Genomic DNA, 16,765 nt, shown 5'->3' with positions numbered 1-16,765 from the left:
GTAAAAGCTACTTTGCAGGAAATACATTATGTACAAAGGAAAGACAATCAGACTGACAGCAGACTTCTCATCAGTAGTAATAGGAAATATTACCAAAATTTGGAGCAAATAATAACTGTGAACTTAGAATTCTATAACATAAGAGAAAGAGTCAAAGAGATATTTTCTGACATAAAAACAAATGAATTTTACTATCCATGGCCTTTGCTTAAAGCAACACTAAAGACGTACTTTAACATGAAGAAAATCAAACCCAAGAAGAAATGAATAAAGCAAAAATGAGCAAGGATATTAACATGGCAGAGTAGTAAATATAAGTAGTTACTGATTTTAAAATTAGTAAGTATAATAACAATAAGAATTTGTGTGTTTAAAAACTTGTATGGCATGACAGTACAGTCTATAGTGTACAGAGTATAGACTGAAACCAGACTGTCTAGTTTGAATATAAACCAAGCAAGTTCCCCCCTAAAACTAAAAATAAAGTAATAACTTGACTAAAGAACACTTATGACATCAAAGAAATGTGATTGTGGCCAACTGTCACAGTTAATAAATGAACCACAGAAGAGCAGTACAGGAGCTGAAAGAAAAAGACAACTGATTTTCAGACCAATTGAACTTTTGTTAGAAGTCTTAAGCAAAAGATATTCAGAAAGATAATCTTCATATTGATCAAGACAGGAATAAAATTGTTTTATAGACGCTAGCTCTCTAGGCCAGGAAGAGAGATAAAACTCAGGGTTGGTACAGTTGACAAATTTCTTTCAGTCTCTTATAACAGCAGCCATAGAGCAAGATTAAGTCTTGCCTGATTTCTTTGGGCCAGAACTGAAAACTACTTAATTCAATTGATTAGCAGACATTTGCTCCTATCCAAAATGTCCATGGAGACATTTGGTCCACACCAAAAGGTCCTTGATATTTGGTTCTTGACATGTGCCATTACCAGCTAGGATACTGAGGCAACAAAGGTTATTATTGGCAGTACAGCCACAACATAATTATTGGACCAATAAAACATGACAGTATTTTTTATATATTAATCCTATAAACCAAAAGTATAAATAAACGTTTGGGCTATTTCTAAGTGCATATGTTTTTGACAGGATCAAATATCAAAGACCATTTGGCACGAGCCATATATGCTCATCGATGTTTTGGACAGGATCAAATTTCAGGGACCTTTTTGTGTGGATCAAATGTCTCAGTAGAAGTTCTGCATTCTTAGTTCTGTAAGTATTTAAGGGCTGACTATATGCATAGGCCTTTAGCAATTTGCAATAAATTGCTTCTATCTAAAATCACCTCCTTCCCATCATTTCATAAGCCCACTGACCCCTTCAGATCCCTAAACGGTGTCCACTAAGCTCAATCATGTACTTTCTAAATTACTAGCTCAATTTCAGACACAATGAGCTTTTCTTTGGGCTGAAAAGATTCCACCAAATGTCTTTCACTTAGAAAGCAATACCTAACTCCTTTCTCACCAGGATCTCTCCTTTTTGTGAGTCATTTCTACTTCATTGTTAATAACTATCATTTCTAAGACTTAGGCTATTTTAACTCCATTCACACTCCATTTCATCATTTTGGAAGGTTTACTGAAGTCAGAATAGGTATTATTATGCATTCATTCAACAAATATATATTGGGCAATTACCATGTGCCAGGCTCTGTTCTGGTCAGATCATGTCATATTTCTGCTCAAAACTCTCTTAAGGCTTCCCATCTCATTCTGAGAAAAGTCCAAGTCTTTACCATGATCTATAAGTCCATCTTCCCTTCATTTTCCACAGTCTCTGACCTTCTCTCCATTACTTTCGTTCTCATTCTGTTCTGCTTACACTGGCCTCCTTCTTGCTGTTCTCTCATAGGCCAGACATATTCCCACCTTAGAATCTTTGTGTCTGCTGTTCTCTCTGCGAATCACTCTTTTTACACATGACTCCCTCTTTCGCCTCTCACTTTACTCAACAGCGAAAAATTCCCTGACGTTAGGTTAGTTTACATTATCAGTCTCAGTTTTTCACTCCTCTGAATATCCACATTCTAGCCTCATGGTGGCCAGAATGTACATCCCTGCCCCTGGACTTTAGGCTTGACCATGTAATATGTTTTGACCACTGGAAAGTTAGTGGACATGATTCAAGCAGAGTCTTGAAATGGCCTGCAGTGCTAGGCCTGGTCTCTTGTAGTCTTGCTTTTTGCTATGGAAAATAACATGATTTGGCATTCTGCTGATGCCAGAAAAATGGAAGACACATGGAACATACCTGAAACTGAGCCACAAGCTGAAGCCAAGTCTAGCATGGATTATTTGAACCCTAGGAAACCCACAGACATGTCTGATGTTGTAAGCTACTGATTCTTAGGTGGTTTGTTACACACATTATGTGAAAATACCAAATACAAATTGAAAACTGCTAACATCCAGATGATCCTCACCCTTTTTTTTTTCTTCATAGCACTTACATTTAAAGTACTATATATTTTTATTTTACTTCTTTGTTTTTTTGTGTATCCCCCTACATACACACATGTACACACACACACACACACACACACACGCGCGCACACACGCACACACACAAGCTCTGTGAAGGAAGTAATTTTTGTCCATTTTGTTTATTGTTATTAACACAGAATGGCAAAGACGATCTGGCAGAGAGCAGGTGCTCAACAAAAGTTTATTGAATGAATAAGTAAACAAGACAAAGTTTCTGCACTCATGGAACTCACATTTTAGTGGGAAGAGCCAGAGAATTAATAAGGATATAAATAATATGAATAATATTTAGATAGGAAGGGTTTGTACAGGTGACAAAAGAGTTGCCATGATGGTGTGTCATATAGCTGAGTCCTGAAGAGAGCCGACATGCATCTAGGAGAAGACTGTAGAGTGGTAGTAGATGAAGAAAAGGCAGACAAACACCTGGTCACCTAGGGCTTCCTGGACTTCAGTATAATCTTTAAATTTCACTCAATTACAGTTTGAAGCCTAGATTGTTATATGGATAGTAAGGGCAAGTATGGTGATGAGGCCCAGAACAGAGGTAGTGGTGGTGTGGGGGGTGAGGTATTTGAGATATCTTTTGAAAATAGATCCAGCGAGACTTACTGATGGAATGAATTGGTGTACAAGACAAAGAGAGACATCTGGAGGCTAGAGAGAGAAGAATCAAAAACGACCACTTAGATTCTGGTTTGAACAATTTACCAAATATTAGTTTCATTAATTGAATTGAAGATGAGCAGTTATGGGTAGAAAGACATCACGAGCTCCATTTTGTACATTTATCTATCAACTTCTCTATAAAAAGGTACTGTGCTACATAGACGACAGGTATCGGTTCTAAAGAACACTTCTGCCTTTGTCAGTTACTAAATAGAATCATTAGTTTCACTGCTATCTGGATACTACTGTACTCAATTCAGATAAAAATAAAAAAATAAAACAGTCCATTGCAGATATTATTAGTCTCCCTTCCTCCTTATTAAATATATCCTGGTTTGTTTGGTTTAGTTTGGTTGGGGCAGCTATGTGACCAGGTGAAAATACTTATCTCATGTACCATTTATGTTAAAAAAAAAAAAAAAAAGAGAAAATATACATATTTGAATCAACTTGTGTATACATTTTTTTTTTAATTTTTAGAAGAATGAAAAAGAGACTAATACCAGTGGTTACTTATTTTGTGATGGAGGGGGTGCATAAAAATGGAAGAATGAAGGAGGTGTTGAGAAGAAAGGGAGATTGTAATTATATATCTTTTTACACTTTGATGTTTTAAGATCGAGAATGTATCGGCTCTTAAAAAAAATGAAACAAATAATTTTTAAACAATACTCATCTTCCCAGTTCCCTCACAGCTAAGAGTGGTGATCAGGTGACAATACTAGCCAATGAGATATAAATGAAAGTCCACAAGAAAGGCTGCTCTTTCCTGATAAACATAAACCTAACAAGATGAGTTTTGCCCTTTGCTATTTCTTCCTCCTTCTTACTTGCGATCTAGATATAAAGCCTGGAGTTGCAGCAACCATTTTGACTGGAGAAACAAAAGCTTCACACTGAAGAGAGAAGAACAGGAAGCTGCCAGAAAGAACCCACGTCCTTGCTGAGTTCCTCAAGTAGCTGAACCAACAGTGAACTGCCTACTTCTGGGCCACTTATTTTATGAGAAAATATTGGATTAATCTACTGTAGTTAAAGTTGTAACTGATATAGTTTTAGAACTCACATTAAAACCTGTAATAATGCAAAAGAGGCCAATTGGTGGTTACAATGACAGTAAAAGGTGTCATAAGAAACATAATGTCCCCAAAGCACTTCTAAGTTAACGTCTAAGAACAGAATAGTATTAACAGGTAATAATAATTTCCAAGTCCCATAATTTATCCATTCTGATATGTGTTTGGATTATTTTATGTTCGTGTTTGATTTATTGCTGGGTTCCTCAATTAAGCAATGTGAAATTGTCCCCATTGATTTCTTGTCTTATATTTCATAGGAAGATACTGTGAAAAAGCACAAGGCTGAAGATCTAAAGATAATTCTAGTTCTTGGTCATGTTTAACCATAACCTATAGGTATCACTCAGGATTGGTATAAAGTCACTCTGCAATTTTAAAATAAGAGTTACAGAATAGTTTTTTTAAATTATGAAGCCGCAAGTCGTACTATTCTAATTGAATGGAATATTTTTAGATGATGATAATCATATATTTTAAGATGAAGATGACAATATTTTAAATAAAGTTTACAATAAGAGTTATTCTATGTTCGATTTATTACTTTTAATTTCTTTTATAGGATGCTATCTTTCTAAAGCATTTATAAAAAGAGACATCCTTTCAACCCTGCTCTGCTCTGGAATGAGGTATGTCATTTAGAGTAACACACATTTTGGTCCCTTTATTTATAACACTACAGATATAAAAAGAAACATTTTAGAGAAATAGAGCTAGTGTGAAATCAAATATTGTGGTGATAATGGCAGTACATTTACTTTTTACTAAAAATATAAATAAATTTTATTTTAAAGATTTTGAGTCATTTTTCTAAAGTAAATTATCACATGGCCAGGATATTGTAAAACTTTTAAAAAAAACTGAACTGATATGGAAGATTTTTTCAAATATTTGGATAAGAAATAAAAGTAGAAAGATTCCTTCTTTGCATTAAGTATATTACTTAAAATAGGTTGGTCTGAACTGTTAAGACTTGTCTGTAGAATTAATTTCCATTGCATTGACCAGATAATGGCAAAAAGATTTGAATAAACAAAAACTCTTGCTTATTCAGGAGCACAGATTATTTCTGTGTTGCAGGTGGCCATGTCAAGTGGTTGCCAATTGACTTAGGCATTACAAGAGAATTTGATAACAGAACTTTGATTGGTATATATAGTTTTAAAATTACACATTCAGAGGAGAGAAAGAGCAATTAGGGGGATCGTTTTATAAACTATATAAATGTCTAACCAATGTACTGTATACTTGCAACTAATAAAATGAAATTTAAAAAATTACACATACTTGGAAGTTGATAGAAATAGGTAGTCAAATTCAGGTAGGACTATAATCCAGGGAATCATTTAATCAAGATTTACTGATATGAAAAGCATAGCCAATCCAAAATTTATCCCTAACAGGTAAAGAAAGACAAGGTTCAATTTAAAAAGCACTTTAAGTTTTTGATAAAAATACCAGAAAGTAGTAAAAGTTTATTAACTAAGAAATGAATATTCTCTTTGGGGAAGATTTTTTTATTTTGCTGTTTGTTGTTTCCTTGGCTTTGTGGTTAGGAAGCTTTTCCCTGGACTGATTCAGTCACAGATATATAGAGTGATCATCAGTATTTGGGAAAAGCAGTACAAAGTGCTTTAAGGCTATTTGATTGACATTGTGTTAAAGCCATTCATAAGAGAAGGAGGGATAAGCTTTAGTTAAATAGAGTGGATAGCTATCAGGAACAAAAAGTGCATGCCTATATAATTATCACATCTATGCTGGCTGACAAATCCTGAAAACAATTTCATCAATGGTAATGCAATATGTACTATATTCCTGAAAAATTCTGTATGATATACATTGGTCATACATTTAACTTCTCTAAATGTATTATAGATTCTCAGACCTGGTAGTCAACAGGAATATGCAATGATGCTTTAAGAAGAAAAAAAAAAACAATACCAAAAAAATCCTAACAATCCTTCCTCTCTCTCTACCTTTCCACAGAAGTTCCAACTTATAACATCTAAGAGCAAAAATCTATATTTACTATCAGATTCAACTTCTATACTTCAGCTTCTTAATTTTCCATAGTTCAAGTCCAAATGATTGTCAATATCCTTAACTTGTATAAGCAATCAGAAAAGGTACTTTGAGTTCCAATTTCAGTCACTTCCATGTCACATATTTCTAGACAGTATGATTCCACTCTTCTTAGTGCTTAAGTCATTCCTGGGTAGTGAGTGGTGAAAGGCGCTAAGTATGTCCCTAGGTGCATGACTATCTCAAGTCACTCAATCACTAGGAAGAAAACACTCCATTGTTGTTAACATTATCTACTAGATTTTGCTGCTTTTTAAAATGGGTCTAGAAAAAGTTTTAGGAGATGATACTCAAATGGCAATATATATCAGGTTACTAAGTCTCAGAAAATAATAAAGCTATTATTAGGCAAAGATGAAGCTCAAAATTGTATTACCTTGATAATGTAATCTTCTTAAATGTTTGCATGTGAAATGAGACCATTTGTTTAAACTGATTGTGACACTATTTTAAAAACTGAAGAGGATATGTATATATGTGTGTGTGTGTGTATATACACATATATACATATATATGACATACAGTACAATGCAGGAAAAATAGAAGAATATTTCATAAAGCATTGAATGTATGTACAAATGTGATTAGAAGACACAGATTGTGAGATCAAATATCCATCTTAAAATTTCAGTGCCTTGGTGGTTAAAACAGTCAGAGAAAAACAACATTATTTTGCACTTAGAAACCTGTTTCTAATCAACTGAGCTACTCCTATGGGGTCAAATAAAAATGATTAGCTTATTAAAAGCATAGCTTTGCTATTTAATAAGCAAAAATGATTGAAAATTCTGCTCCAGATCCTGATAATTTTAGTGTTTCTAGTTAAGCCTGCAAAATTGCATTCATTATTAGTGTCTAGATTCATTAACAATTCAATTTATAGATATTAATGCTTATAATGCATGCTTCGCTTGCCAAAACTTGAAGAGAAATTGTTTCAATTAGCTTTCATGGATCATGAATCCTACCGGCTGAGTATTTTTAGACAAAAGATACAAACACATCCCCAAGCAATGCTAATGCACAGCTGGGACTTGTGTGTAAGGTCACTTGAGCTAACAGTTTAAAAGGAAAAACAGTAAATGAGTTTTACCCAGATGAGCAAGACAAGAACAGCCTTCTACTTCCAACCAAATATTTGAAAGGCATATATGCACCTTAAGAAAAATGGCAACAGAATTATTTGCTTTTGCGATTTCTAGAAGATAAAACCACTAGACAGAAATTGGCAATCTAAACACAGCAAGCAGTATTCAGCATACAAGACAGTATGGGAAGTCTCAGTGAGAGATATTAAATTATCCCTTAGTAGAAAAGAAAAGGGATTTCTTAGAAGTCTCAAGCTTAACAGAAATGCGAATTCTGTCTCTTGCACGAGGGCCATAGTCTAGTGGTACAAGAAAACATATACATATATATTGATGTCCCATTGATCCAGATGACAATTCAGATTTACAGATAACTAATAATTCTTCACTTCATTTTGGGCTGCATACAACTCAAGGTTGCTATTTACTGTCAGTGGCTACTCTTATGTAGAAGAGATATTCTTTGGAAGATATCCCCCTCCTCCAGGTCTATTTCTCTCACACAAATATTCATGTAAATTTAGAACAGTAGCCCATCCTTGCACTCTACTTAGTGCAGTGTGGTACAGTATAGTGTGGGATGGTGTAGTATAAAGTACAGTAAGGCATAACATAGCATTGCATCTCCATTCCTGCAGGGTCTCTCATTTGTAGCTTGTTAATTTTGTGGAACATCAAGAGAATGAGGTGATTTTTACCTTAAAATTAAGAGATATTTCATTTGTCTTCAATGAAATGCTGACCCATGTCACATACTTAACAGACTGAATAATGATTTTTGATTGACTCAAGAACTACAGTTCCAGCTCCCTCAAGGATCTCATGAGAGAATCTTAGAGAACTTTAAAGCTAGCAGTATTAAATCAAAGTAAGGTTTGAGAAGACCATAAGATTCTGGAAAACTAGTAAATCTCTTAACTCTAAGGACATTAATGTCATAAAAGTACAATTGGGAGAGAAAACATGAAAAGCATATAAACTCTCCAGGAACATTTTAGATGAGGAAGTATGAGAAGATGAAAATATTACTTCTAAAACTAAACTTTGGATTAAATCTTAGATATTGGTCTGAAGAACAACAAATACATGCTTTGAACAAATATTCATTTCATTATTATTTTTTTAGCTTTTATAATGGTATAATATCTCCCATTGACACTGGGAGTTTATTATAAATCATAACTGACATAAAATGCACTTAATAAAACCCCAAAATATTAAGATTAAAATTTAGATTTCTGAAAAAAAAATGTAGAGATGAACAAAAGGAAATCTGAATGCCTCTAGGTTATAAAAACTAATGTATGAGAATGAATTAAAGAATGATGAAAGAAAAATAGGAAAAAAGTTTAGAGAGGAAAGTAAAAAATTCAGTTTTTGATATAATAATTTGGAGAAAGGTCTAAAACACTGACAGAAAAAGGACTAGGCTAAAAGCAATATGTACATGGGACTAAACACAAAAATTAATAAGGTAATCACTTTGTTTATTCAGTCAGTATGATTGCAGATATATATATGGATGGATAGATAGATAGATAGATAGATAGATATAGATATAGATAAAGTACATTTCTCACACTGTCAAATTCATGAGCAAATTATTCTTGAAAAACTACAATCTATTTTTTTAGCCAAATAAGATATTTAATAAATTAATTGCCATATCTCTCTCTCTCTCTCTCTCTCTCTCACACACACACACACACACACACACACACACACACACACACACACAGAGGAATGACAAGGGCCATGGTCACTGATGAAATCATTAGCACCACCAAATCACTATTCAGGTCCATAATTCACTCTTTAGTATTAGAGTCCATAGGGGCCTGTTTTGCTTTGCCACACTGAAAATAGAGAACAGCAGGGATTCCTGTTACAAGAAGCTCACTTCCCCATTCTTTCATAAGCTTCCTCTAGCTTCTAAGTGCTCTGATTATTCTTTTGTCTCTCTGTGGCTAACCTATTACTTAAGGTACTTCTCCCCGCCTTCTCCTCCCAAACCTCTGTAATGGATGTAAAGGTTAGCGACCCCCTCAGGAATAGTAGCGTTTTCAGCAAGGGGTGTGGTGAGGTAGTCACGGGATTCCCATTACTGTTAACAGGAGTTAGAGGCTATATTCCTTCACTTAAAATCTAACCCAGGGTTCTTCTGATGCTGAGAACTATATTTTCACATAACCTATCCTACCTACAGAGCCAATATAGTTTAGGTTATAGCAAAGGATGTTTAGAGGATGACAATATACGGCAATAAATATAACAGGGTATACAGATGATCAGAAATCCAAAATGGCATACATTAACATTACAGAGTAGTTTGTGAAGGTGGCTAAGTGTAGAGATCTGGAGCTAACCAAATGTGATAATTTTGAGGAAGCATGTTGGGTCGGGGGAGATAGTCCATATTACTTCACCCATAAGATAAACATTTCAGCGCTTTTTCTATAATGACTTACGAGAGGAAAAGGAAATTATTTAAAAATAGTATTGCACAGAACAAATGATATAAATATTACAACTCCGTGAAAACAGGCATCGCATCTTACTTGCCCATGTATCCCCATGGCCACCCTAAAATAATGCCTACCACAGAGTAAGTACTCAAATATTTATTGAACTAATAGATAAATTATTCCTCATAATGTAGCCTAAGTTTCTTTTTATGGAAAACAAAATAACAGTAGTTTCTTTCAAGGGTTGTTTGTGAGGATTAAAAGAAACCAAACAGTAATGTAAGATAATAACATGGGGGAAAGTGAAATCCGGTAAGAGGTCTACAGGGACTCTCTGTACTATCTTTGCAACTTTTATATACATCTAAACCAATTCCAAAATAAAAGTTTACTTTTATAAAAAGTTATCAAGCAAAACACTTAAACCATACATCTGATATGTAGTTGGTGTGATCAAGTATTTCCTGACCCTCCTCTCAACATCGCCCATGCACTCAGAAGAATCAATAGCATGCCAGTGATGTTGACCTAGGGGACTAACCAGCTAATCAACAAGTCATGGTAAAAATTTGCTGGCCTTATCTATTTGTTGGTTGGTTCCTGAAACCTATAATGGCCCTTAATTGTTCTGAATAGTCTCACTAGGTACTACTAAAAAACTCTACCACTAACATCCCTCACTTTTTTTCTTATATATTTTTACACTCTTATTGTTTTTTTTTCTTTGTTGTCTTCCCAAGTGGTACCCATTGACACATACTAGAACTTCTTGACTCCCATTTTAACATATGGTAGTTAAAACAGAAAAATATTCATCTCCTTGAAATGGAAAGAAATGTTTCCACAGATAATTTTCCAATTAATGGTGGAATAATTGCCAAATGTCTACATCTACCTAGGAGAGCTTTGATGATATATTTATTCTTGCAACTGACAATTACATTTTTAAAATTCTTGCAGAGAAAAAGAATTGGGAGTCCTTTTTAAAAGCAACTTTTTTTAATATCAAAAAATCTGAAAACGATTTAACATTATCAGTTTAACTATATTACTTTTGAAGGATATGCAAAACCATTCCTGAAGGCTTAGAAGCAAAACAAATATAAATGAAAGCATTTTCCTCATGACTTCTAATAAAAATGTGAAATGTTATTTTTTAAAAAAATCAACATTAATTACAAAAAACATTGTTTCATTAAAAATGAAGTAAATGGTTTTTTTAAAATAAAACACTGATATATTTAAAATATAGTTTACCTAGGCTTAAAATATATCAGAAATTACTCCTTAAAGTCGGAATCATAGAAACAATAGATATGCTTTGACATTTCCTTATACTTTCAATTATCTCCTTATAACAGAAGTGCTTATTCCCTACCTTACTCATTTTCTATTTCCTATTCAGTTCTTTGCTTTATTTAAACTTTTTGAAAAGTGAAAGAAAATATGGAATAAAAATCAAACTGAAACAACAAGCTGTAAGTATCTTCCATGGAAAAGGTTGTAACGATATATTTAAATGTCAGCTATGTTGCGGGGAACTAGTCTTTTACCTAGTCCAGTGGTTCTCAAAGGAGGTCTCAGGACCTCCTTTATGCTCTTAAAATTATTGAGGACTCCATAGAGTTTGTTTATGTGGTAATAACAATTTATATTTGTAATAATGGAAATTAAAACTGAGAAAATTTAAAAATGTTTACTAAATCATTTAGAACAATAATAAATCATTACATATTATCAAAGCACTTTTGTGAAAATATTTTCCTCACTCCAGAAAATACCTGTATTTGTTTCCATTTGAAAATAAGGTCTTAAATAATGAGTATCTAGGGAAAGTGATGCTTCATGAAGTGCCATGTTTACTGCCAGCTCAGGAGTGAAGCGTGAGAAGATGTACTAGACACTAGTTTGACACACACAGGATTTGAAAACAATTCTCTCACATTTGAATACGACTTTGTATAGGTCTTTTTTGGGGGCTAAATTTTTATACTCAGGGAGACAAAATTGTCTAAAGTATCTGATAGTGATCAGAATAAGCATAGCATGGCTCCTATTTGTATGTATTGGTCCTCACCTAGAAGAACTCCAAGTCATCAATGGTGTCATAATTAAAACACAGCTTGCCTTCTCCTCAGAGTTCTTTAACTAGGTTTACCCTTTGGTAGGATATATTTGGTATTATATCTAATTAAAAGCTAGACTGGGCTTCCCCTCAAATTAGTGAAAGCTAATCCACAGTATCCTTGGAGACTCTGTAGAAAAAGTATGTCCTATAGATAATAAAAAAGTCTTTCATTTGCTATTTCTAATAACCTCAGACTAGGATTCAGTCTATTAGCACCTGGGATTTTATTCAATACCAGATTTACTAAGAATGACTAGGATTTTTACCTTGTAGGATACACATACCAACTAGACTTCCAAATTAAAAACTTTTGCCTACCAAATAAAAACCATTTTACCCAATCAACTAGCATAGACCTCTACATTAAAAGACAACATTTAATGAAAGACTGATTTCTCCTTGTTTTATTTCTAGTCAGGTAAAAGATTTATGAACCAATCTTACATGAGTTATAGACCAATCTTACATGCATGGCCTATGCACATTGTTTGTAATAATCAGAGCTGTTACTTCTATGTGTTTTGTCTGAAACTAAAGTAAGCTACTGCTTTGTAGATAGTGTTGCCTCATATAACATTACAAACTTGGCTGGTTAGATTCTCTATGGTGGGGCTCAGAAATCTGTATTTATAGAAAACTTTTCTGGTAACTCTAATGCAGTCAAACAGACAAGTTTTGGGTCTAAACACATTGCCCGAGAGTTATCGGAGAGACATTAATTATAACATAGGTTTCCATATCAAAATATATTTTTCTTTAAAAAGAGAAACTCTATTAAATAGCTAAACAAATATAACTGATACAACCACTATGCTCCTTTGGGTTCCTTAAATAGTTAAGCCAAGTTAATTCTCAGCCACTTTGTAAATGCTATTGTCTCTGACTGCAAAACGCTTTCTCATTATACTCCTCCCCCTTTTACTCAACTCACTCAGTCCTCTCAGCCAATTGATTTCAGGGTAATCATTTTACTTTCTTAGCCTTCTTTAAGGTCTCCTTGCCCCCCATCTCCAACCTCCCCTGTTTATTTCCTTCACACAACTTAACACCACCTAGATTTGCATTGTCTGTTTGTCCTTTTACTCACCATCAGTCTCTCCCCACTAGACTTTATCTTTCTTTTCACCATGATAATCCTATTGTCTAGAACATTTGGTAGAGGGTAGGCTATATTAGTCAGGGACTTGGGGGGACAAGCAACAGACACCAATCCCAGTTAATTGAAAAGATAGACTACCCAGTCAGAAAAAAAGCCCAAAGCAGCATGCCATAGAACCAGTTTGGTGAGAAAAGTACTGTCTTTGGTTCTGGGTGTTTATATTACTGATATCAGCGAAGTGGAGTCCAACGATAGAAATACTGCTGTCTCTGGAAAGTGGATGTTACCTTACTCACTGCTTGTCCCGTCAAAACCCATCATTTAGAAAAAATTCTAGTCATTTACATCACCAGGTCTGATTCAAAAGGTCTGTTTGACAGAGCTTAGGATATGGGCCTGCATCACTTTCAAGAAAACAGGGAAAATAAGCACCTTGCATTTTTAGCTTCTATAGTGGTACACTAGCTTGGCCTCATACAGAGTAGTTCCTAAATATAAGGGGGTTTAACTGGTAGTTGGCCAAAATGAAGGAAAAATGTCTCCATTAACATAGGCTCTCAAATATTTCTTGATTGAATAAATCCTAAAATATATTGAAAAAATATTATTAGGGTGAGTTATAAATAAGTACATGTAATCATAAATTTTCTAGGATTCAAATGCTATAGATTTCTCTTTATTGTAATTCTGGTTTCCTCTTTCTAGACTTGAATTTAAAAAATCTGTGCTTTCAAGCAGCTTGAATTTCTTTAACCATGATGTGAGAGACAATGTGAGGTACTTTCCAGATTCCCCTTACATGAAGGACTTATTGCCCAACTGCTGGGAAGGCAGTCAGCCATCATCTTACAGGCCTTTCTGCTGTAGCCTCAGCCACAGAGTAACATTCCCCAAGACTGGGCCTCTTCTCAGGGCAGCCTGCAACCAATGACCAATCAAAATGAGACTAGAAAGGCTTGACTCCCTTGCCCCAACTCCAGATAACTCTATAAAGTCAATCAAGGCCAATGGGGTCATTCTAGGCTGGCGCTTGGCCCTCCTGCAGCTTGACTTCTCCCACTACCCAGCTCTGTTTTCTTCCCCTGCTTTCCACAAATGTTGACCCCCAAGGGCACTCCTTAATAGACATTCTACAAACTAAGATCCCTTTTAGAGTCTAAATCCTGGGGGATCCAGCCTGGGACAGTTGGTACCAGCAGTGATCCAAGAAAGTAGGCATTCAGATAGGGTTTGAAACTGAAATGCACCTCATCGCTGACAGAATAATGGCAAGAGGGAATTTTCTAAGATGATGTAAGTATTCTGTACCTAAAATGTGTTAGTGTTTACATTTGTATACAATTAAAATTTGTGTAAGTTTAACAAAATAATTTAAATAAAAATAATTTTAAATTTAAAAAATAGCAAAATGTTTGTATAACTTGTTTAATAAAATAAAATGTATTTCATTATTTAAAAATTATACCTCAATAATATATGTAGAGAGAGAAGGCAGAAAATTAAGAGTATCTTATCAATTAGGTGACTTCTAGTTCCTTTCACTGTAGACATTGACATGTGATATAAAAAAGATAGCAGATAAGAAACAGATATCAGCTAACATGTAGTCAGTAATGTCTTCTGGTCTCCAATGGGACGTGATAGTAGTTTGGAACGAAAACCTTTTGGGAGGCATTCTCATTGTGAATATATAATTGAAATAAAACTATTAAAGATGATTAGGGGGTGCTGAACAAATAAATTGTTAAGAGATCATGTGTTAGCTACCATATTCTACCTGAATAAGATAAATCATTATCAGGACATGACAAAGAAAGTGATTACCAGGAGATTTAAATTTTCTCCCTTAAGCTAAATAGCTTTTCGACATAACTGTTTAGTGTTCAGTGCTTTTTAATTTTGCTTTAAAATTCCAGTGAATACAGACCAAACAATTAAATTTGAGGGTAAAATATGACTAAGCCATAAACATTCTCAAGGGTCAAAAGTTGAACTCTCTGGTGCCTTTTATTTAAGAAATGCAAAAGAACTGATGGAATATTGAATATTTTCAACAAAAAATTAGAAACCTAGAAATATCACCCAGAAACCCTTTTCTAGTTTTATTTTTAAATGTCACTACATAGAAGTGTGGGTTACAAAATTTTTTAATTACATTTTTACTCTTCTTTTCTAGTACCTTTTCCCCACTCCACCCCCCAAAATCTTCAATTTTGAAAACGCAGGATATAACATTGAAGCTACCTCATAGTTATAGTATCTATAATTATAATTTTCAGAGTATAGGATGGAAAAGAGAATTGAGAAATAGCTTGCTCCTAGCTATAGTTTAGGTTGTAAAGCAATAAATCAACAAAAGCAGAAAATCTAAACTTTACCTTCTTAACATATTCTAGATTGTAGACTGAAAAAAAAAAAAAGATAAAAAAAAAGAAAGCTCCTAAACATCCTGTGTTGAAAAGTCACTTAGCTTAGAAAATAAGTTAAACCCCTTCATGCAGAAGCAAGTTTCTTGGTGCGACTTGAAGTGAGAGGAAGCCACTCCCTTATTAAGACATATCCAACTATGGAAATAATGTGGAGCTCCAAAATTAGTAACAGTTTTATTATTACCACAGTGTGGAAATAAATTATGTTCTTTTGCTCTGTTACTCAATCTGGGTAATTATCCATGTGAAGTTATTCTTGGCAACTCCAAAGCCATAACTCTAACTTTAACATTGTTGGAGTTAGAAGAGATTTCTGCTAAAGGGAAAAAAGTCTGGCTTAATTCTTATACATATGCTACACTTTATGAATCATAAAGTGATTCAAAGGAGTGTGACCCAACAAACACTAACACTGAATACTCTGGTTTCAAAGCTAATTTGATAACTTATTTATTTATTTATTTTTGGTCTAATCAGACAATATGATTCAAGGCACGTTGGCTTTAGCCTATAACAATGGTAGAATTAAAAATGCTAGAATAAGGACAGGAAGAAGAAGACATTCAGAAAGTACTCAGTATGAAGCTTCCATGAGCATCACTGTATTTGGGGAGTTTACTTAGACAATGAAGCACAAGTAAACATTTACAACGCAATAGTACTATTATAAATCATGACAATGCAGAGATTGTTAGAATTTTTTAAAAAATCAAGTTATATGCTCTCTATAGGAGATACACTTTAAATTGCTTAAAAGTGAAGGGATGGAAAAAGATATATCATTCACAGAGAAAAGATAAAGCTGGAGTGGCTATATATTAATATTAGACAAAATTGTCTTTGAAACAAAAAATATTACTGGAAATGAAAAGAAACATTTTATAATGCTAAAAAAAGTCAAGCCATCAGAACGATTTAACAATTATAAACATATGTGTTCCTAACAACAGAGCCACAAAATACAGGAGGAAAAACTGACAAAATTAAAGGAAGGACTAGACAATTAAAAAATAATGTTTGTGTGTGACCTTTGCCATGAACACTATATAACTAAGTAAGGAATCTCTAGATAAGATCATCCTGAATAATCCAGGTGGCTCCTAAATCCAGTGACAAGTGTCCTTATAAGAGAAAGGCAGAGGGAAATGAGATATACAGAGAAGACAATATGAAGATGGAGGCAGAGATTGAAGTCATGCAGCCACAAACCAAAGAAT

The sequence above is a fragment of the Pteropus alecto genome, unplaced genomic scaffold (assembly GCF_000325575.1).
Source record: "Pteropus alecto unplaced genomic scaffold, ASM32557v1 scaffold42, whole genome shotgun sequence".
Taxonomy (NCBI): Eukaryota; Metazoa; Chordata; class Mammalia; order Chiroptera; family Pteropodidae; genus Pteropus; species Pteropus alecto.
The sequence above is the reverse complement of the archived record's forward strand: the minus strand, read 5'-3'. Positions refer to the sequence as shown.